At 40.0% G+C, this 22,036-nt stretch overlaps 1 protein-coding gene and 1 pseudogene across 2 annotated transcripts in view; one reads left to right on the forward strand and one right to left on the reverse strand.

The window, feature by feature from the left end:
- The window catches only part of rassf5 (Ras association domain family member 5), a 130,281-nt gene that overhangs the window by 83,382 nt on the left and 24,863 nt on the right, over window positions 1-22,036 (forward strand). The window lies entirely within an intron of this gene.
- LOC145357135 (2-amino-3-ketobutyrate coenzyme A ligase, mitochondrial pseudogene) lies at window positions 5,968-6,980 on the reverse strand (annotated as a pseudogene).

A 22,036-nucleotide genomic window follows, 5' to 3' on the forward strand; every position in this document is an offset into this window, starting at 1 on the left:
CCTCTCCCCATAACCCTTAACCCCCTCTCTCATCAAAAACCCATCAACCCGCGTCTTAAAAATATTTAGCGAGGCAGCCTCCACCACTTCAACGGGCAGAGAATTCCAGAGATTCACCACCCTTTGAGTGAAGAAGTTCCTCCTCAACTCTGTTCTAAACCGCCCCCCCTTTATCTTGAGGCTATGCCCCCTAGTCCTACTATCCTTTGAGCGGGAAGAGTCTCTCCACCTCTATCCTATCCATCCCATTCATCATCTTATACGTCTCAATGAGATCTCCCCTCATTCTTCTAAACTCTAACGAGTACAAGCCTAATCTATTCAGCCTCTCCTCATAGCTCAACCCCCTCAACTCCGGCATCAGCCTAGTAAACCTCCTCTGCACTCCCTCCAAGGCTAAAATATCCTTGCGTAAGTACGGCGCCCAAAACTGCACACAGTACTCCAGCTGCGGCCTCACCAATGCCCTATTCAGCTGCAGCAAGACCTCCCTACTTTTATATTCAATCCCCCTCGCAATGAAGGCCAGCATCCCATTCGCCTTCCTGACCACCTGCTGCACCTGCAATGTATACTTTAATGTATGTGAACAAATACAGGCTGATTAGTGTAAGGGTCAACCTACCTTCAAAGGTCAGATTCCCACGGTGAACCTCTGCATTAAAAATACATCTGCATTACAATACATCGTCTAAAAGTGACATTTAAAGGTCTGAAAACACTTGCACTTGCCTTTTAGAGTGTTCCAGATGCGCCTCAGCAGGACTCAAAACTCCCATGCCTTTAATGAACTTCCAAAATCCCGTGCCACTGGAGGAAAATGGTGGGTAGAAGGAAATCCAATTTGTGTCTTCATTTAAAGGGGCCAACCTCAGCTGGGTTGGGGATGTGTTTTGTACACTAGACATTCACAACCTATCAAAGTAATAGCATGAGGATGGCCAGAGAAAAATCAGATTTCCACCAAAACTGGCTATTCGTGCACCAAAATGCACCTCTGCAGCCAAAGATTTGGCCCTATATCAAAATTGTGTTAGGCCATTTATTTCCATTTCTAACATTCTTTTATATTGACATACTCCGATCTAAAGATGAATTGAGAATTAAGTGCCTCACACTGCTTCATGAAGTGGGACAATTTTTACCCTGCTTGGAAAATGTGTAGTTCATATAGAAACTGACCGACATAGCCACTGCCAGGCCAGGAGCCAAAATTAAAAAAAAAATTTTCAAACCTTTCCATGACCTTCTCTCCCTATTGCAATAATCTCCTTCAACAAAAAAAAACTCATCCCCCATACAGACCTCTTGTATATCCCAAATTTTCATCACCCTGACATTGGCAGCCATGATTTCAGCTAAGTCCCATCTCTAGGATTCCCTCTCTAAACTCTCTGTACCCCTTTCACTTTTTTAAACCCTAAGTCGGACCAAGTATGTGGTCATTTCTACGTACTTGGTGTCAATTTGATAAAGCTTCAGTGAAGCATTTGGGGCATTTTAACTATTTTTTTAAAAAATGCAATGTAAATAGCTGCAAAAAAAGAGAGAACTACTTTTGGCTTTTCTAACCTAACCTTTCTTTGTTTGTTCAGCATTCCACCAATAATACACTAGTATTTAATGACGTGATTGTTTTGGCAGTTTTGATGCAGCAAACATTTTAAGAAGATGCAATTAATTATTTTATAATAAACATTTTAATTCCTTTATAATTCATGATGCAAAAAAAGCCAGCAGTTGAAGTCTTGTTACCAGCCAACTATTTTATAGGTTCTCAGATGATTTTTGAATCCTCACCTATTAGCAGCTGAAGTGATGCATTTTGGTAGATCCAATTCAGGTGGGAGCTGCAATATAAATGGCAGAACAATCAGGAGCATAGATGCACAGAGAATTCAGGTCCACAGATCCTTGAAAGCGGCAACACAGGTGGAAAAGGTGGTGAAGAAAGCATACAGCATGCTTTCCTTCATCCGATGGGCTATCGAGTGTAAAAGTTAGCAAATTATGTTAGTTGCATAAAGTGTTCGTTAGGCCACATTTGGAATACTGTGTCCAATTCTGATCACCACATGATGTGGAGGCTTTGGAGAGAGTGCAGAAAAAGTTGATCAGGATGTGGCCTGGTATGGAGGGTATTAGCTATGAGGAGAGATTGAATACATCGGGATTGTTCTCCCTGGAAAGATAGAGGCTGAGGGGTGACCTGATACAAGCTTATAAAATTGAGAGGTCTAGATAGGGTGAACAGTTGGAAGCTTTTTCCCAGGGCAGAAATGACAATTACAAAGGGGGAAAGGTTCAATGTGGGGGGGACGTTTTCTACATAAAGGGTGGTGGGGCCAGGAATACACTGCCAAGTGAGATGACGGAGACTGTTATGTTAGCCACATTTAAGACTTATCTCGATAGATATATGAACAAATGGGGAATCAAGGGATATAAGTGGTTGGTTTAGATAGGTAAAAGTGATCGGCGCAGGCTTGGAGGGCCAAAGGGCCTGATCCTATGCTGTACTGTGCTTTGTTCTTTGTAAGGACTGAAAATTTCAAGAAAAGCTGAAATTTGAATATTTCCTTGGACCTACCATTTCAGATGTGAATTTATCAGTTAGTAAACTGCTACAATATTATAGAGCCTTTGAGGGTTTGTCTCTTGTTATCCCCTTAGGCGGGCATTCCTAACTGTTAGGCTTGCAAGATATAATTGTTTCAACAACTATGCCCATCATTACAAGTTCAACATTTTAAAGTTTATGACATTATGTTCAACAGAAGATCAATACATAGAAATATTTTTGCTGCAGATAAATTGTGTGCAATCGTGCATATTTTTTTCAGAAAACCTCCAAGCAAATAATTTTGTCCTGGTCTTTGAGCTTTATTGAAATGTCCTCCAATTGACAGCCTTTTTTTAATAGGCACCAATATTATCACCTGGCAGAAGACAGGAAACTGCTTCTAGTTGGTTGTTGCAATGCCATCTGACCACTAAGTGATGCAGAGAGAGATTTCAATTTGACATCCGCAATTGTTTTTGCAAACAGACTGAAAAAGACTTTGGGTTAAAAAAAATTCAGCCTCTGCACTCATCACTGATTTTTCCCTTCCATTATGTGAATCAGTGTAAAAATCTTCAGTGGGGAGCACAAACAATTTTTCTCTTTTTAGTAATGTACATGGTGGATGCATTGCTCCAAAACAAAACGTAGACAACAGTTCTAACTATGCCTGTTAAGCATATGGTTAGTGTGATGTTGGACTTCCTTGATCATTAAGCCTCTCGACAGCTGATTGAAAGTCTGTCTTTGAGTGAGTTAACAACTGTCTTTGTTCAGTAATTCAAGCTCCTGGAACTCCACTGGAATAAGATGGGCAGCATTCACAAGTGAAACATAACCAAAGATATTGAGGCTCTACTTGGGTCACATGAACCTTCTGCTTACAACTGAGCAAAGGCAAATATGGAAATGCTGCTTGCATTCCCGAACAACTGATCTGACTGGCATACCATGTCGCTGAAAAAAAATACACTTGAAATTATACTGCATCTTTCACATGCTCTGGACAATCTGAAGGCACTTTACCACCATTAATTTTAAGTCACTGTTAAACAGACAAATGGAGCAATTAGTCTGAACACTAAATTCCTAAAAACAGTGCTAGATAAATGAATGCTTATGATGGTGATTAAGAAATAAATTAAGAAATAAGTAAAACAAAAGCAGTTTCTGGAGACACAACAGACCAATAAGCATCAAGCTATAAATATGTTGCACTGATTCTCTCAAATAAGCTACGCTTTTGACCGATAAGAAGAACAATCTTTTCGATGGAGAAATGGAGGCAAAAAACCTGAGTAATGTCAGAAACAACTGAAGGCTACAGTGATTTTTTTTTAATGCTGGTATTGTCTGCTTCAAATGAGAGAATTGGCAGAAGAGTTGAATGCTGTGGAATTTCCAGTAAATACTCTTGCTCTCTACCATTTGATATGGATGGGGTGATGGGATAATATTGCCCCTTTTCTTTACCTTCCAGCTGACCACAACAAGAGGTTTTTTCCTGAGAAGGGTTTTTTTGAGTGCTGTGATGTCAAAGAACACACACAAGTAGGTTTTCTTGTATTCAAATCCAAAAAAACGAACTTTTTTTTACAACACCCAAAGTGCATGATTCCTAAAGATGTAACATGCATTTCAATTATCAACAAAATAAAAAGAAACAGGCCAATCAGTCCTTTACAATGGTGCCTGCAAACATTGCAGGCCTGAAAGATTCTCATTATTGTTTCTTTGAAGACATCTGGATGTTGGAAGTTTTTGGCATTCAAATTGTGGCTGAGCTCTGGTAGAGAAGAAATATAATCTTGTAGGTAGAACAAATTAGCCCCTTTTTCACTGTCTGAGATGCACCTTTTTGAGGCAGGGTTCTTGCCTTTAGCTGGGTATGATCTCTTCCTCTGAGGTGTTGGCTGTCTTGTGAATGGCAGTGTCATGTAATGGGTTGGCGCTTGTGATTGATATGCAATGATTGATATCCCATCAACTTTTCAAGTATGTTATGAGTTTATTAGTGTCACAAGTAGGCTTTCATTAAAGCTGCAATGAAGTCACTTTAATATCCCATCTTCATGGGGCTGATGGATCTGGTAGCCATTGACTTTTAAATCTCTTCCATTGAAATGATGTGTGGTAATCAGTTTGCACCTGGGAAATCCATTTGTAATTTCCCAGACAGAGGGCAGAATTTTCCAGGAACAACGGGGTGGATGATTGATGTGACCTTACACTTTTCAGCTCGTTGCAAACGCCTGCCCCGCCGTTACCTCTCAAGGTCTGTCCAATGTCCTGGCGCCATTCTTAAAGGGCACTTGACAGATATTCATTTGCAGGCCAGGAGCTCTGCACTACACCTACAGAATCCTCACGGCTGCAGCTCATATTGGGAAATGGCATTTGTGACATATATCCCAGAATATATTAGGCCACCTATGGCATTGGCTTTCACTCATCCCTAGACTAGAACACTGCCAACATTATACCCATGGTCGGGCCAGTACTCACCATTGCGACGTTCTATGTTTGCCAACTTCTTGACCTTGAGAGAAGCCCTGCTGTCTCTTGCTGCTCAGGCTTTTGCTCTTCCTGGCCCTGTTCTTTCCTGTGATGGGCCCATTTCAGTTGGCTCAGAGCTATTACCAAGACAGACTTGTCAGCAGCCTGTATCATTAACACCTCAAGGGATGTTGAACAAATTGGAAATGATATATTAAGTGAGCATCTCCTTTACAAGTTTTCCTCCATCTTAAGGGACAGCATGGTGGTACTGCTGCCTCATAGTGGCAGGGACCTGGGTTCAATTCTGGCCTGGGTGACTGTATGTACGGAGTTTGCATGATCTCCCTGTGCCTGTGTGGGGTTCCTCCGGTGCTCTAGTTTCTTCCCACGATCCAAAGCTGTGCAGGTTACATGGATTGACCATAGTAAATTTTCCCTTTCACCTTCCCTTTATCTGAGTCACTATCTCATCCCCATCCGTGACCCACCTACCCAATAAGATCTTCACCTACCAGTCTCTCATCTTGGACCTTCTCCTCTTCTATGACTGTTTCCTTCTATCACCATCACCCTGAGTTCTCCTAGGACCCCATCATCAATACCACTGACTTCACCCTCCAGCACACTCCCGAGTACCCTTTCTTCCCACTTCTCCAGGCACTTCTTCTGTCAACCCCATTCCAAAGATGTGTGGGTTAGGTTGATTGGCCATGCAAAATTGCCCCTTAGTGTCAGGGGGACAAGCAGGATAAATTTCTGGAGTTACAGGGATAGGGTTGGATTGTTGTCAGTACAGGCTCAATGGGCCAAATGACCTCCTGCACTTTAGGGATTCTATGATTCCACCTTTCGCCTACCTCTCTTTAATGCTCTGGGCTGCAAGATTTCAGGTGTCCTTCAGGAAATCACTGCGTTTGTGCCCAATCTCTGGCCTTCATACATTTGTTGATATTCTTGTTGCTGTGGGCAGCAGAGATCTGCACCTGGATTGGGGACCACAGGGTAACTGAAGCCAATCATGTATATTCCTCGCTTCAGCATGTCCTCCGCTATGGATGAGGCCAGCAGGGGGTCTCCCAGCATCATTGGACAAATTGGATGGTCCATTCTGCCATTAGTAAATTCTGCAGCATCATCTGATGATGGAACCTTCTGGTTTTTGAGGCCATAATTTGGACGCTTGTGTTGCTGTCCATCAGGAGGTCAAGGGCTTTGGAGGCACAACTGACCGTAGGAGGGGGCAATGTATTGGACAAGAGATGGGACCTAGATCCCTGATGCAGGAAGGTAACAAAAGCTTTAGGCACCTTGGTGTAAAGAACTGTTTCTCCACCCAGTGCCTTTCTGAGAGTAGAATTTACAATATGAACCTAATTCATCACTCCCAGCCCTGTCCATTGCTGCTCAGGAGCCTGATGAATCTGGTGGTGTGACATTCATCAGTGAAAACAAGAGTATCATATTTTTCTGTCATGTGACAGATCTCTTTTAGTGGTGCCATGACATCATCCATGGAGAAATATCATCTGTAACAATCAGCCGCATCCAGAGTTTCTGGGCTTTCTTCAACATGACCTCCAGGTCACTGAAGTCCAGGTGTTTGAAGTGGTATCTATTGGCCATGCACCTCGCTGAACTCCATCAATGATCGGTGCACAGTTGAGTTCATCCAAGAGAATGGTATCCTCTTTCTGGTGGAACTTTACAGTCTTCACCTCCAAGTTCTAGTGCAGATTCTGGGTGCCACAATGGAATTGGATGGAATGCCACCCTGCTCCATACTGATCTAAAGCTTGGATTCTTGACTGTATTAGTTCAGAGTGACTCAGCAGTCCCAGGAAGTTGCTCGCACAGAAATTCTGGCTCTGCTGTTGCCCTCCACGCCGATTCTCGCTCCCTGTTTGGAGGTGATGATCATCTTTTCCAGGTGTCAGCCCCCCAGAGCTCAACATGAGGAGAACAATTATTTTTGAGGGCCATTAGTCTGTGGAATTGTCTTCCCCAGAAAGCAGTGGAGGCTGTGTCATTGAATTTATTGGACGCTGAGTTGGATAGTTTTTTTCTATTTGATAAGATAGGTTTGTGTGGGGAGGGGGGTGAATAGACAGGAAAGTGGAGTGGAGATCATGATCTTACTGATGGCCTGCTCCTGCCTTCCTATGTTTGCATGAATATAAATGTAACCTGGAATCACTGAATGTGTGTTTGTAATGTGTTACTCCCTTGCACAATCTGGTTGAATTTCTTACACCACATTGCTTTACGTATTGATTTAAATTATTAGGTAGTGTGCTTCCAGAGATGTTAACCAACAGGGGAGCTACACTACAAGATGACTAAAGATTTGCCATCAAGATATATAGTTTGCCTTTAAACTGGAAATTGTGCAAAAAAAATGCATGCAACGTTTCAGGAAAATTATTACCATTCAAGTAAAAGTTAATGTAATCTTTCTTGAAAACAAGAAGTTATTGGAATGTGTTAACCAAAAGAAGAACATAAGAACTAGGAATTGGCCATTTGGCCCTCAAGCCTGCTCCACCATTTAATAAGATCATGGATTCAGCTCCACTTATCCGCTCACTCATCATAACTTCCCTTTACTGTTCAAAAATTTATCTACCTTTGCCTTAAAAACATTCATTCAATGAGGTAACCCCAACTGCTTCACTGGGCAGGGAATTCCACAAATTCACAATCCATTGGGTGAAGAAGTTCCTCCTCAACTCAGTCCTAAATCTGCTTCCCTTTATTTTGAGGTCATGCCTCCTAGTTCTAGTTTCACCTGCCAACCCCCTTGCTTCCATCTTATCTATTCCCTTCATAACATAAGAACATAAGAAATAGGAGCAGGAGTAGGCCATCTGGCCCCTCGAGCCTGCCCCGCCATTCAACAAGATCATGGCTGATCTGTCGTGGCTCAGTTCCACATTCCTGCCCTCTCCCCATAACCCTTAATCCCCTCTCTTATCAAAAACCCATCAACCCGCGTCTTAAAAATATTTAGCGAGGTAGCCTCCACCACTTCAACGGGCAGAGAATTCCAGAGATTCACCATCCTTTGAGTGAAGAAATTCTTCCTCAACTCCGTTCGAAACTGCCCCCCCTTTATCTTGAGGCTGTGCCCCCTAGTCCTACTGTCCTTTCTGAGCGGGAAGAGTCTCTGCATAATTTTATATGTTTCGATAAGATCACCCTTCCCCTTCATTCATCTAAATTCTATTGAATGTAGTAGTCTCTCCTCATAAGCCAACCCTCTCAACTCCGGAATCAACCTACTGAATTTCCTCTGTACCCCCTCTAGTGCTAGTATATCCTTTCTCGAGTAAGGAGACCAAAACTGTACACAGTACTCCACCAGCACCTTATATAGCTGCAACATTACCTTGCTGTTTTTAAATTCCATCCCTCTAGCAATGAAGGACAAAATTCTATTTGCCTTCTTAATTATCTGCTGCACTTACAAACCAATCTTTTGCAATTCATGCACAAGGTCACCCAGGGAGAAAACAAAGCATACAGGCCAGTTAGCCCAGAGTCAGTTGTCAGGAAAATACTGAAGAAAGAGAATGATGAGAACAAGCCAAAATGGAGAAACCCATTTGACTAATTGAAGATGTAACTAGTAGGGTTGATAAAGGGGAACCAGTAGATGTAGACTTCCAAAAGCTATTTGATATGAGATTAGTGGATAAGATGAGGGCCAGTGGAGTTGGGAGTAATATATTTGTCTTGGTAGAGGATTGATTAATGGATAGAAAGTGGAGCGTGGACATAGAATGGGGCTTTTTTCCAAGTTCAAAAACCGAGAATAGTGGAGTGCCACAACGATCAGTGCTAGGGCCATGGCTATTTACAATTGATGTCAATTACTCGGAGAAAGAGAACAAGAGTACTGTTTCTAAGTTTGTTGCTGATACCAAGCTAGATGGAAAGGTAAGCTGTGGGGAGGAGCCTTCAATGAGATATAAACAGGTTAAGTAAGACAATGGCATATAATGTGGGGAAGTGTGTGATTATTCATTTTCAGTGAGAATAGAAAAGCAGAATGTTTTTAAATGGTGTGGAACGTATCAATGTTGAAGTTCAGACAGATATGGGAATATTCATACAAGAAGCACAGTCAACATGCAGGTACAGTAAGTAAATAGGAAGGGAAATGCTGCGTTGACCTTCATTGCAAGGGAATTGGAGTACAGGATTATGGATGTCTTGCCACAATTGTGCAGGGCTTGATATATCTGGAATACTTTGTAATTTTGGTTTCAATCTTTAAGCTACAATAAGTTCTCACCTAAAGTTGGTGGCTACATCCCTGAAAGTTGTGACTTCAAGTGAATTGTGGGTTCCCATTAGAATCAATGTTAAAGTTGGAGTTAGATTCCTTTGGTTGGTTGCCTGGAAAAAACCATGTACAAGTTGAAATGCTATACTGTACATTCTTATCTGGAGTAACTTGTAAAATAAAGCAGTAAAAAAAAAACAAATACTGTATAAATTTAAATTGCATATTACTAAAAAAAGCCCCATATAGCACAGCTTCTGCCCACCCCCCAGCACTCCTGAAACTCAGCTCAACTTTTGCTTGTTTTTCTTTCCCACTCTGCCTTCACTCTCCTATCCTGTTGTAAAACAAAATGCAAGTAACATCCCAGAAATAACTGTAAATCAAGAAATAGAAGGGAGAAGAAACTCAAAAAAATGGCAGTCATCATGGAAGTGGTACTTAGCAAATTGTTGGAACTACAGGCTTACAAGTCCCTGGGTCCTGATGAAACTTTATCCTAAGGTATTTAGTGGCTAGTGAGACAAGTTAGAGGCCAGAATTTTGGGGTGGGCATGGCTCACAGAACTGAATTCTCTATTGGCCTCGGGCAGGATTTTATACGGGCCAGTGTGTTGGTTTTCATTTTTTTTTTCAAAATTTGCTATGTTTGCGAAAGGTTCTATTAGATTGGGAAATAACAAATGTAACTTTATTCAAAAAGGGAAGGAGACAGAATGCAGGAACCTACAGGCCAGTTAGCTGTCATAGGAAAAATGTTAGAAGCTATTATTAAAGATGTTGTAGCAGAGCACTTGGAGAAATTCAAGATAATCATGTGGAATCAACATGATTTTGTGAAAGAGAAGCCCCGTCTAACTAATTTATTGTAGTTCTTTGAAAAAGTAATATATGCTGTGGATAAAGAAAAACCAGTGGAGGTACTGTACTTATCGAATGTCTTCCAGAAACCCAAGGTGCTGTATCAAAGATTACCATAGTAAATAAAAGTTCATGATGTAGGGGGTAACATTAGTATGACTGGAAGATTGGCTAGCTAACAGGAAATAGAATAGGCATAAATGGTAATTTACAGATTGACAAGACGTAGTAGGAATTGGTGCTGGGGCATCAGCTTTTTAGAAATCATATAAATAACTTGGATGAAGGAACCAAGGTAGGGTTGCTAAGTTTGAAGCCATAAAGATAGGTAGGAAAGGAAGTTGTGAAGCAGAAGTAACAAGGCAATAAAGGGTAACCTAGATAGGTTAAGTGAGTGGGAAGGATCTAGCAAATGGAATATAATGTGGAAAAATATGAAATTGTCCATTTTGATAGGAAGAACAAAAAAGAAACATTTACTGAAGGATTGCAGAGCACTGAAATGCAGAAGAATCTAGGATTTTAGTGCATGAATCACTAAAGATGAGTGTGCAAGTACAACAAGTAATTAGGAAAGCTAATAGAATGATGTTGTTTACTTCAAGAGGAATTGAATAAAAAAGTAGGGAGGCTATGCTTCAGTTACACCTCTGGAGGACAATGTACATGTTAGTCTCCTTATTTAAAGAAGGATGTAAATGCATTGCAAGTAGTTCAGAGAAAGTTTACTAGACCAGGACTGGATGGATTCCTTATGAGGAAAGGTTGGACTGGCCAGACTTGTGTTTGCTGATACAAGGGGTTGAAATGTTAGGAGTAGACAGGAATGTGGAGTTTGAGGTTAAAATCAGATCAACCATAATCTTACTGAATGGTGGAGCAGGCTCAAGGAGCTCCTAACTTGTATTTATGTATGTTCATATTTAATATTCTCACTCTTTCCCCCATTACCCACCCACACACACATATGTTCTCTCTGTGCCTAACCCTTCGCACGTGTGTGTTTACTGTGGAGTGTGTGGCCCTATGTTGAACCAAGAATGGAACCATTAATTGAAAAGGAAGGGCTGGAAGAATAAACAATATTAAAGCACAACTACTTTTAAGATTTAAGTGAGGTCTTGCTGAAGATATAATACAGGCAGTACAGGAAATGTTCACTGGATTAGTTCCTACGCTTGAGAGATTAAATTAAATCAAATCTATATCCTCCAGAGTTCAGAAGAATGAGAGGTTCTTTCATTGAAACATACAAGATTCGGAAGTGCCTGAGGGGATATATGAAAGGTTGTTCCTCCTGGCAGGAGGAACTGGAATACAGGAGCACAATTTCATGATAAAGGGCTGGTCGTTTATGGCTGCAATGAGGAGAAATTTCTGCTCTCGAAAGGTTATGAATCTCTGGAATTTTCTAACCCCAGAGGATTGTGGAAGCTCCATCACTGGAAATATTTAAGGCTGAGATAGATTTTTGATCTTTTAGAGAATCAGGTGATCAGGAAAGTGAAGTTGAGGCCAAGTGTGGCATCATATTGAATGGCAGAGCAGGCTTGAGGAGCTGTATGACTTGTTCCTTCTCTATTTAAAATGTCTTTATGTCGGAGCTTTCAATGAACAAAATGCCCCAGGCTTTCTTGCAATTGATTTCACAGTTCAGCATAGCTAAAGTGAATAACAGTCTTGGGGAGCATTGACAATACAATTAAAGCATCAGTTATACTTGGGTCAGAACCTGACCAGGAGACTTACTCATAGTGGGGTGAGGAATGATGGAAGTCTGAAATAAAACCAGAAAATGCTGGAAATACTGGAGGAGCAGCTGTAGAAAGAATACCATTTTTCAGAACACGGTCATTAACCTGAAACGTAAACTCTTTCTCTCCACAGCTCCACATCCCACAGATGATGCTATTTGGCCAGAGAAATAATTCCAGCATTTTCTGGTTTTATTTCAGATATCTAGCATTTGCAGTATTTTGCTTCTGTGGTGTGGTTGCCTTTTCCTTCACGGTGGGATTAATTTGGTGTTTTGACACCTGATTTATGCTTCATAAGTGTAACATTGCAAGACTAAAACTGTGTTGCACTAACGTTTAAATGTGTTGAAATTTAATGTAATTTACTATAGCATTGTACTATCTGAAAGCTGCTATATAAGTTTATATGGTTGTTGCCATTAACACATTTAACTGATGGACAAGATCTTTAAGAAATGAACTTTCAGGCCAATACAACAGCTCCCAATTTTGAAAGAAAGTAATTTAATACAATTAGTCTAATCTATAATCTTGTGTATATAAAATAGGAAATAATTTTAAAATGCTGTAACTCTACGCTCAGGACTTGTTTGTATTCTGATGTGTACAACTATGTCCATGAGGCTCAGTAATATTTAAAATTTAATTGTTTCTAAATGTTAACTTAAGAACCAAATATTATCTAAGCTGTCAGGATCATTTGAAAACTGCTTTCAATACAAACTACTATTTTTTGCTGAATGTCCAAATTTCAAACCACAAGGAATGGAAAGTTTACTGTTGTGTGGAAGTGTACATATTTCACAACAACGCTGCTAATTCAATTACAGTTAATCATTTGACACTCAGCATCAAATCCAGCAACTCACTCTGGTGGTGAAAGATAAGTTGTCAAATGTAGCCTGTTATAAAATGAATGCACAGAGCTCATTACTGGGAGATATTTGATTTGGGGAAACTGGAGGGAGAAAATGATAAGCTAAGCTATTAAATTATATATATGGAAATTCTAAGTTTAACATTGTTTGAAATACTTTTATTATTTTACTTTTCATGTTGGAATCTAGGGCATTTAGCTCAATACAAAGCAGAAGGAAACAAATTGAGACAAGACTGGCAGTTATTATTCCAAAAATAGACTCATAGATGCCCCTGCACAAGTACAATGGACGGAATTCTCCGGCCATTCATGCCAACGGGATTTTCCAGTCTCACTGGCAGTGCACCCCCTCCCATGGGTTTCACGGCAGAATGGGGTGACATCAATGGGAAATCCCATTTGACAGCGGCAGGACCAGACAATCCACTGTCAGTCAACAATGTGTTACCACCTGCTGCCAAGAAGCATGCAACTCGGAGGCCAGAAAATCCCACCCCCTCAAATTGACATTAAATAGCAAAATACTGTGAATGCTGGAAATCTGAAGTAAAAACAGAAAATGCTGGAAATGTGCAGCAGATGAGACAGTCTTTGTAGAGATAGAACCAAATAATTTTTCAAGTCACTTCACTTTCATATGCATTTTAAATAATTTATATTTGCAATATAAAATATTGTATTTGTCTCAGATAGAAAAATATTGATGCTGCTGGCTTTCAGTCAGGTGGATTACTTGTGGGAACAGTGATAATCCTATTCTTCTGCACTCTGATCACATTTCTAGGACAATGTGCTATATGCCAACCAAATCAAAGGAATGACAAAACATACAATATACCCTAGAGAAATAGTATAATATGAGTACAGTAAATATAGGTTCCAACTACGTATACATGACAGCCATGATGTGGAGATGTCGGCGTTGGACCTGGGTAAGCACAGTAAGAAGTTCAACAGCTTTATTTGATAGCACAAACTTTTGGAGTGTCGCTCCTTCAGGTCAGGTGAGTCTATGACAGCCAGCCAGAATCAGAACTGTGCAGTAAGCAGGCAACGTTCTGATGCACAAACACTAGTTACTGTACAAAAACTCTAACCTTTTACATATTTTTGTCATCAACATATCATTAATACACTGCCCTGGAATGTCTGCCAACTGATTATGACAGTAATGTCAAAACCTTGTCATTTGAGTATCCTTTGCAAGACCCAGGAGGGAAATATAGTTGAATTATTTCTAGTATTTGAATGTGCAAAACATCTTCGAGATTATTACGTAAATAATAGACAAGGGCCAAAATCTTCCTCGTTTGTGGCTGGGATTTTCCAAAGCCACAAAGTGAATGGAATTTTGGCAGGAGTACCAAACTTTCTGTTCTCACGCGCAATGGGTCCAGCCACAGATGAGACCAGAGAATCCCACCCAACATATAGTACAGTCAATACATTGGCGTTAGTTTATTGTACTAAAGCAATTTCTCTGTAAAACTTCAAACTATAAATAACAAAATGTGGTTAAGAAGCTGACCAGACAGTTGCCAGGTTTCATTTAAAACCTGTATACATTTTACAATGAATTAATATAAAATAGAAACTATTTGGGGCAATCATCAACACCTTTTCATGCTCTGTTTTGAGAAACTGATTAGTTTGTGATCTGCATTGCCTTGTGGATAAACAAGATAATGCGCATTCATTGCACCAGCTCATAGATAAGTACTAACATTCTGCTTCCTGTATGCCATTGTAGTCTATTTTAATCATTTTGTAAGAGAAATGTGTAAACATGCCAAGCCTAAATCTTGTCACTTTAGGTAATTAAACACTTCTTTAAAATCCAATTTCTATTTTATCTCAATACATTGATAAGAATTGCCCACTACCTTTGTCATAACTTGACACGTAATCAAGGTAAGCAGCAGTTTATGCCAGGGAATAGATGAGCGATTTACATCAATGTCCTGGCACAATTGCTCCCTAATTTCCCTTGCGCATTTTCTTTCACACAATTCACCCACTGAATTGAGTTCATATATTTTCATATATTTAAATGAGGACCAATGAAACTGCTGATTGAGTTTCCTGTTTATTACACATACCAAGCACCGCAATGGCCAGGATTAGCTGAAATGAGTTTCAGCCTGAAGACTGGAGAGTTTCACTAGTGATTCCTGCAATTGTACCCATTTTTTTGCACCAATTATTTCTGTTCTGTCTATATAGACTTGGGTCATTGATCATGCAATCCAAGCACAAACAAGAATAAAGCAAAATTTACATTACTGATACAAAAATTTTTATTTCAGTCACCAAGTTGATTTTATGGTAACTAGTTGTTCTAATGAGTTACCTGCTTGCTGTAGAGGAACTATGATGGTCACCTCCTTAAAATCTATCAATGTAGTTCAATGGAATGTACAGTTTGAGAGATGATTTGAATAGTTTATAAATTATATAAACATATTAATGGTATGAATAAAAATTTCAGGATCCTATTTTTATACATATGGATTACATATTTTACAATTTTTGAAAGAATTTGGACAGTTTGTTTCATAAACTATACCTTTAGTAGATCATTTAAATTGATTGAAAAAAATTAAGTAGGTCTTTCTATCAATATACTCTTTAATGAAGAAATGTTAATTTAGCTGTATTCTAATTTGAGAGCAACAAGTAATTTTACAGTATGGTCAATAAACAGATTAATTTTCAGTTTTTTGGTCATAATCAGGTTCCATCTTTCAAATGTCTGTTTCTGCTTTCAAGTCATGAATGCACAAATTGGAATTCAGAGAAAGAATAGATGACAGAAACCTTCTCCATGGTCAGTCGCACTGAAGCCTGATGTAGATCAAAATAAATCCTCACCGATTACCCACATGCAGCTGTCTTTATTGCACAGTCAGCAGACTGGAGGATAAAAATGCCTATGAGATGCTTTGATATATAATCTAGTTTCAACTAACCAAATGAAGTACTGTAAAGTTGGGGGCAGGGAGGAGAAAGGGGGAATGGATATAAGTTTAAGAACTGCTGTCGTGCAGTATTTTTCAACTCTCTTAAATGATGAGACTTGTGTTAAGCACCTTACAATGTGAAAGTAAATTAATAAACTAATCTACAAAGGAGGCTATTTAGAAGTGCACCAAGTGAAGCAAAGATGGGAGGCAATTTTCAGGGCAGTTCTATCTGTGCTTGGTCAACTATGGGATTAAATTAATTGGGGAGTGTCTGTGAAGGCACTTGACCAAATAATATTTTGCGACTGGATGAATTTTACGAGTTGGCACTCAGAACAGAATCCCACTTGACTACCAAGCATATCAGAAAACAGGATGACGTGTTCTATAAGCTTTAATATTCTCAGCCCATCCAGTTTTCTAGTTATTGATTTTAATAGTTAAAACATTAAGCACGGTTAAATAAAATGGGAAGCTGTTCAATGTGACCTACAGTGCAGTTAGCAGCTGGATATAAAAGGATAATTTAACTTTGAGTGAAATGCATTTTGTGCTCAATAAGAAACTGCTTTTGTTTTACCAAGGACATCAAAAACCATGAAGAAGTCTTTATTTGGTTACTACAGTTACAAATGTAGGAGAGAGGCATGGAAATTGTTAGGCTAAGAAGATGAAAAGTAATCTAAGTAATTCGACATAGTAAACTTTGTTTCCCTTTAATTAGAACCAAAAACCTGCTATATGGAGGCTATAAAACATGAGTTTAAGTTGATCTATAATTTGTCTCCTTTGAGAAAAGCTTGATTGCAAAGAACTGGGATAAATCAATTATTAAATGTTAATGTCAATAAATCAAATGAGAGGGCAAATCATGCTGTTCTTGGGGTCAAGTGGTAAAGGTCCTGAATGCCCAATACACTTGCTACATTTGGATATTAATCTATTTTGCAAGGTGCATAGTGTTGTCTTACTAACCATTACCAGCTGATACTTTGGATGAAAAAGAAATATGTAATTAATTTATTGTATGCTTTTTAAATTAAGGGTGCAAGATGATTTGTTAGCATAAATCATCCTGCTTAATATTTTTCGTTGAATCTCAATATTTTCCCCACCTTACCTGATGGTGCCAACTTTTATTGGAATGTGGTTTCTTGGGCTGTGCTTGCCCACATGGTTATTCTTCACAATTGAGCTTAGATTGTGAATACCAATGAGAAATATTTCAGAATTATTTGAATTTGTCAATTGAAGTTGCAACTATTTCGTTGCAATTACTAATTTTATTTTAAACTGGCTAAAGGCAGAGAGAAAAGGAAGCAAGTCTGCACTCGGGATCCCACTACCTTGTGGACGCCCTACTGAATGTGCCTAAAGGTCAAGATTCAACCTGTTCAATCACATGAAAACTCATGGCAGAAGCTCATGATCCTTAGTAGATGTCATCCTGAAGTAGAGGGACAGCCAATATTACATTCTTGCTAAAGTAGCGGGAAGAAATATTTCTGACAAATATGTTAGCATTTGTCCACACTAGCCCAAGACACAATTTCAGAACTGATGTCACAATATTTATAAGTTCAAATAGGCATTTGTCCTACCATATTGGAATTTGAGTGTTGATGGAAAATGTCTAACCTTTTCGTCTTGTGCTCATCAGGACGCTGCAGAAGAATACAAGTATAAGAGGAGCACAAGAATTTATATTGGTACGAGAATAGAACACTGGTTTGCAATTGGATTCTTGCAGAGGCTTGCTGTGGAGAATGCATTATTTGATGGTGACTGACAGATCAAGCATTGTTAAAATTTAAACCAGGCAGCTTGACCTAGGGAATGAATTAGCGAATCGCTGTCCCTTTATTTTGTTTCACTGAAATGGGCACAACGTGTGTACATGTTCTTTCTGTCTGCAAAGAATTAAAGATCTAAAAAGATGCAGTTTAAATGCAAATGATTGGAATGGGGCCAGTTTACTCAGTTATTTAAGTGAGATTTTTGTCTGTTGGCACAATAAAAATAAAAAAAATAGATCTTCCCCCTGTGTCTGTACAAAATTACCAATGCATCAGTTTTGAATTCTGTTTTGAATTATTTATTAGATGTACATTTCCACACTCTGCCTTGCTGAATTCAAATTACATTGTCACCATCTGTGGCATGTCATAAGTGAAAACTAATGATTTAATTGATTAGCATGGAGTAAATTTAAATTAAATGATCTGAATAAAATATTTTGTGCTTTTTAATATTTGCAGCAACAAAATAGTCATATTTTTGAAGGCAAGAAGCAATTATATTTGCAATTAAACAAAGACATTCTCTGCTGTAATTACATGCTGATGGGCAAGAAAGCCTGAGCCATTTATTGTATTCATTTCAGCAGCAATGGAGAGAAATCCAACATGGAGTAGCTTAATTACCAATCCAATGAAGAATCCCTTCACATCATAGGGAAATTGATTCCATGTTGTAATTACTCAATCTTAAAATCTTGCATTATTGATGAAAACTACACTCTATTAGGTTTGTCATTTCAAAAATGTGTAGAAGTATTGTCTGGCAAGCAATCATTCAAAACTCTTGAGATTGGCAAGTGATCTGTTAAAATTGCCAGAGATAAAAACAAGATTTGGACAGAGCAGTTAATAAAGTAAGCATGCAGCTAAGTTATAGTAATCAGAAGCTTCCAGATTTTGTGAAAACAAAATACTGTGGATGCTGGAAATCTGAAATAAAAACAGCAAATGCTAGAAAAACTCAGCAGGCCTGGCAGAGTCATACAGAATCAAAACATTAACTCTGTTTTTCTTACCACACATGCTTCCGTTCAGGTTCCTGCTCCCTCCTCTGCAGTTTATGAACATTTAATGAGGACAGGACTAATCATGTCACCATGATTAAATAGTCTTAGTGCTCATTGTATATACACATATGAAAAATACATAGGTGAAGTGTATTTGGTGATTCAGAAGTAGTCAACACAGGAGAGAAATAGACAAAGATAAATCCAAATGCTGTAATCAAAGATTGAAGCAGAAAGCTAGGCTGGTCAGCGTTTGAAAGACATTGGTTAATAGATAAGTTGTTCATCTAGCAGTAAGGATAGTTTAATAGCAGGTAATAAAAGAACTAACTTCATAAAGTAAAGATTTAGTAAAGAAACTTCATTACACCATCACTTGAGCCACACTCTGGGCCAAAAACCTCCCCACCGTCCCCATCTGCTTTCTATTCATACTAGGTCAGCTGACCACCACATCAATTTTCTATTGGTTACATTGTCTTGGGTCAGCTGACCCTCACAGCAGGTTACCACTGGTTACATTATAGCATAGATTAAATTGAGGCTGCAAAGTTGGATAAAGCTGGCATGAGGCTTGTGATGCACAAAGGAAAGCTCTAATGGATGTCCACAATGAAATTGTTGGTGCACTGACCCACAGGCCTTGGCTGCTAATGTTGAGAAGCATGGCATATGTTGGCACAGGGCTTTAGTCAGAGATTGGCGCCCACCCTTTCCAGTATGGAATTGGTGGCCAACTTGATTAGCACACTCTAATCATCGTGCAGCATCTGGCTGATATCTCAGCTTCCTTTGCAGCACAATCAGAAACAACCTAATGTCTTGCTGCTACTGTGGAAGCTCAGACTGAAAGTCGTGCCAACTCTGAATACTGGTATCAGCAGAAAAATAAAGGAAAGGAGTCTGCTGGACCTCACAGCTGTCTGTATTCCAAACTATTAGCATTGCTGAGGCGCCACCCTGTTGGATGGGCAGGTTCCCTAGAACATAAGAGTAGCCCCTTTCAAGATGACCGTTTTCATTCTCCCAACAACATGCAATACCCTTGTTGCCTGTGAAGCAGCCAGTTAGGCTGCTTCCATCCATGCCAAACTGGTCTGAAGGCAGGTCTTCTAGAGCCAGAGCCTTTTCAAGATTATCCTTCCACAGCTATCTGCAATATTCTTCTACCTTGGCAACCTTCCACCAACCACACTGAAGCCACTGAGGACAGGAGTACTAGGACAGCCAAAAGCACATGGAAAACGGCCACTAAAGGAATTTGGAAGTGTAATTTTTTGACTTTTTTTTGGAGTGTTGGATTAGTTAATTGATAGTGGATTTGGAACTTTTGTTTTGTGATGGCTGCAACAGGGGAAAGATAGTGTGAGACTGTTAGTTATTGGGAAATTGGATTGTGTTCACAGGTCCCACAATCAAGTGGATCACTGACAGCAATGATCTGTTGTTTGCCTCTCTTGTTCTTGCTGTTCCTCCTCAACTGTTCGCTGTACGTCTAACGCCCTCCTGATGGTGAGATAATGCATTGTGTGCGTGGCACATATTCTGACAAATAATGAAAGGCCCCTCCAGAACAGTGTAGGCAGCTGAATCATAGCTTAAGCACCCCAATGCTCTTACATTTTGTATAGCAGCATAGCTTTCAATATATGCAGCCTACCCATTTGTGGTGGGTTGTGGATCAAGAGTCATGATCCAGGTGGTCAGTGCATAGCTCTTGACACCTAGTAACCAACTTCTGGTTTGTCATGATGGTTCAAATATGGCTGGTACAGTGGACTGCTGCAGAATGAAGATCATGGCTGAAATTTTGCGGTCTCGCACTTCCCGCTAAAGCTGCCAGCATGAATGGAGAATTTGGCATGTCAGTGCTCAGCCAAATCTCCATTCACTGAAGTGGGATCAGAGAATCTCACTCACGGGCAAGGCCAAAGAATTTCGGCTCACATCATTGCTGTGAGAAACATGGCATTGATTTGCATGATGTAGACAGCATGGTTACACACTGGCTGGACATTGAGGGAATGGAATCAATCCCAGTTACGCTATCTCTCAGAATTTGCATGTGGTGCCTGCAAAGTGATGTGCGCACACAATGGCATTTGCATCATGTGGGCATGTCTGTAATTTTGACAATGTCCTGTGTTTGATCCGTCTGTCTCTCCCTTGCAAGGAAGAATGAAATTTATTCAGCGAGAGAGCTTCATTTATCTCCCCTCCACAACAGTGGATGATGAAATGGAAAATGTTGCAAACGTTTGTCAGCTGGAAGACCTGATGCGTGAAATTTAATGGCCACATCCACCCAAGTTAAAAATGTCATAAATCAGCTTACATTAATACTGCAGTGAAGGTACAGTGGAAATCCCCTAGTCGCCACACTCTGGCCAATGCACACATGGCCAGTGCACCAAACCAGCATGTCTTTTGGACTGTGGGAGGAAACCGGAGCACCCTGAGGAAACCCATGCAGATGCAGGGAGAACGTGCTGTCTCTGCACAGATAGTGACCCAAGCCAGGAATCGAACCCAGGTTCCTGCTGCCATGAGGCAGCAGTGCTAACCATGTGCTACCATGCAATCCTTCACAAACCCAGGCAATACTGTCCTCCCTCTGCCCTGTGTTTCATTTGGATTGCAAGATGGCAGATTTCACTGAGCATCCCCTTGCTGAAGCAGAAGTGTCTAATGTACTGTCCCCATCAATGAAATAGAGGCAGGTGAATTGCTCCCCAGTGACTGTGAGTAGGCATGGATCCTGCTTGTAGCCATCTCCTCAACCATGCAAAGTTCCACCCCTGTTTCCTTCTGAGTAGCTTGTCCTCCTCACTGAGCAGAACCTTGGAAATATAGGAAGTAGGAACAAGAGCAGGTCTTTGAGACCCTTGAGCCTGCTCCGTCATTTAATACGATCATGGCTGATCTTTAAACGCCATAATCCTATTCTCTTTTCACACTCCTTGATCTCTTTAGTGTCTAGAAATCTCTTTCCTCCTTGAATGCATTCAGTGACTTATTACAGCCTTCTATGATAGACAATTCCACAAGTTTACCATCGCGTGAAAAAATTTCTCCGCATTTCTAAATGGCCTACCCCATTCTTATGAAGCCAGAGCCAAGGTCTTTGCTACATGCCACACCATGCCACACTTCAAAGGGAGTTTTCCTGTCCCGCCTGCTACGGGAATCGTTCAGTTTTTGCTGTTTGTTCTGGAAGGCAGGTCTTTTTCATGTAAGTGCTTCCTGTATTGGCACTGGTTCCTGTCCCAGTCATGCTGCTAGTCCAAGTGGTGGCTGAGATCTTCTGTGGTTGCTGATAGTACGAAATAGCAGAGTACACAGCAGCTTCATATCCAGAGTAACTTGACCCTGAATAACTAAATGGTGTTGTATTTTATGAGGGTGTCTGTGTTTAGGATACA

The sequence above is a fragment of the Carcharhinus amblyrhynchos genome, chromosome 22 (genome assembly GCF_965287045.1).
Source record: "Carcharhinus amblyrhynchos chromosome 22, sCarAmb.v2.hapA, whole genome shotgun sequence".
NCBI classification, from domain to species: domain Eukaryota; kingdom Metazoa; phylum Chordata; class Chondrichthyes; order Carcharhiniformes; family Carcharhinidae; genus Carcharhinus; species Carcharhinus amblyrhynchos.